Here is a 2,427-nt window from a genome sequence, read left to right on the forward strand (position 1 = left end):
GAGAGTGACACCTGGGCGTGGGGGTGCCTGGGAGCCACAAGAAAATGAGACAATTTTAAAAGCAGCAGTAAAGAGGAAAATCTTAAAGAAGTTGTTGTTGTCTTATGCTGTCAAGTCATGTCTGACCCATACCAATGCATCTCTCCCAGAACACCCCACCTCCACCTACAATCATTCTGGTAGTGTATCCATAGACCTTTCTTGGTAAAAATATGGAAGTGGTTTGCCACTGCCTTCTTCCATTCCGTAAACTTGTGTCTCCACCCTTGACTCTCTTCCATGCAGCTGCTGCCCAGCACAGGTGAGTTTTGACTTTTAGCAGATTGCCTTCCACTCGCTAGCCACTGCCCAAACTAAGAATGGAATGGATATGCCTCTGCTTGACTCTCCTTCCCATAGTCAAGACTAATAGAGTACTGGAAACTCTCCAGGTGTGACTCTGAGAGGTCTTAAAGAATTTAGGAAGGACAAAATAGGAGGGGAGGGAGGATGCATCAGGTTGCCTTCCCCATTGTTGAGCAGCCTGGTCCCCACAATTTTGGATACCCAGGAGTTGACTGCCAATAAGGAGGGTCGACACATCCATTTTACTTCTGATGAGGTAATAGGCTACTACCCTATTGCAGAACCCTTCTGGTGTTATACATGTACATCATCATCAATCATATTTATTGAGCACTTACTGTGTGCAGAGCACTGTACTAAGCGCTTAGCACTGTACTAAGCTGTGTATATATAATCTACATCTCAGATTCAGTAGGTGCAGAATTCTGATGAATTTGGGTAAACATCTGACCTTGGTTCACGGATCCAATTCTCCATTTAAAACATTGCCTCTCTGAGAAAATTGGCTCTCATTTACAGTGCTCCAACTTCACAGGGAACATGTCTACCAACTCTGTTAATACTGTATTCTTCCAAGCACTTCATATTGTGTTCTGCACTCAATAACAGCTCAATAATATTATTAATTGACTGATGGCCACTGTTTCTCAGGAATCAGTTGTGTCGCAAATCCAAAGTCTGCTTGTAGGGGACCAACATCCTGCCCTGCTTCTGCATTCTCATTTCCACACGAGCTTTTCCAGGCACTCAATCAACGGTATTTATTGAGCACATACATATGAGCGCATAGTGCAGAGCACTGTGTGTAGATTTGCTTTGTTTTGTTGGCTGTCTTCCCCTTCTAGACATGTGAGCCCATTGTTGGGTAGGGATTGTCTCTATCTGTTGCTGAATTGTATTTTCCAAGCACTTAGTACAGTGCTCTGCACACAGTAAACACTCAATAAATACAACTGAAAGAATGAATGAATGAATAGAGCACTTCCCCCCCTCCCCACCCCCACCCCAGCTAGACCGTAAGCTTGTTGTGGGCAGAGATCGTATCTAACAACTCTGTTATTGTGCTCTCCCAAGCGCTTAATACAGGGCTCTGTAGGATTGATCTTTGGGTAAGCCACTGTGCCAGGGCGAGTCTTGAGGAAGGCAAAATCCTACCCACACTGGAGATTTGGAGGTGGCGAATTAAGGCCTCTTCTGCCCTGAAACACCCACTTCACAGCAAAGGACATTTTCTTCCTAAGCCCTGAATGGCCACAGACCTGACATAATATTGAATCTAGTCACCAAGATTCTTGGGGTGTACCCTGGAGAACTCCCCTGAATTGCCCAGAACAAGCATCTTTTTACCTGGTCCCACCTAGAAACTGTTCCCAGGAAATGCCTCAAATCGAGCAAAAACAAAGCCTCTCATTCCGCAGAGATTTCTACATCATTTTCCCTCTTACTTCAGCGGGAAGTCAAGATCTGGGAGTAAACATTTTGGAATTACGCCTTCAGCATTAAAAACTAGTGGAAAAGAAAGCAGCAGTTATGTTTAATGTGACTATTATGGACCAAAATTTTGCTTCCAGCTCTTCACAGGTGGCATCATTGATTTCCTCTTGAATGAGATCAATAAGCATTGCCCAGGAGGAGATGAGGGCAAAATGGGTTCCCTCAGTTCCTACATTCTTATTAGCAGCTCAGGACTTCATTAGGCAAACATTAGGAAAAATTTGAGGAGCAACTCTACCTGACAGCATTGGAACTTTCCCATAGGTCTAAGGCAAAAACTGTAATAAATTCACCTGCTTCTGAGAAAGAAAGGGGAATAAGTTGGGAAGACTACTCGAGTCCCAGACAGTGCAATATCTCCCCATATGATAAAATCTGCTCAGTGGTAATGGAATGTCAAAATGAAGGTTTTCTTTCCTTTTTTTTTAAAGGATTTTTTTACACAGTACTTGGAGATTGGTTATGGTAACTGGGGAAAAAATGTAAGTCTAAACTCATTTGTTATCATCTAAACTCTTTGATGTCAGTTCTGTTTCACTCTTCTTGGACAACAAAAATTAAACGGGTCGGTTTTGTTTTCATTCACCG

The 2,427-nt window shown here is 43.1% G+C and overlaps 1 non-coding gene across 1 annotated transcript; it reads right to left on the bottom strand.

The window, feature by feature from the left end:
- Positions 1-311: 311 nt before the first annotated feature.
- LOC119934251 lies at positions 312-449 on the bottom strand. The gene has a single exon (XR_005452889.1). It is a non-coding gene; the product is annotated as a small nucleolar RNA SNORA7 (small nucleolar RNA).
- Positions 450-2,427: the final 1,978 nt, after the last annotated feature.

This window comes from Tachyglossus aculeatus, chromosome 1, assembly GCF_015852505.1.
Source record: "Tachyglossus aculeatus isolate mTacAcu1 chromosome 1, mTacAcu1.pri, whole genome shotgun sequence".
Taxonomy (NCBI): Eukaryota; Metazoa; Chordata; class Mammalia; order Monotremata; family Tachyglossidae; genus Tachyglossus; species Tachyglossus aculeatus.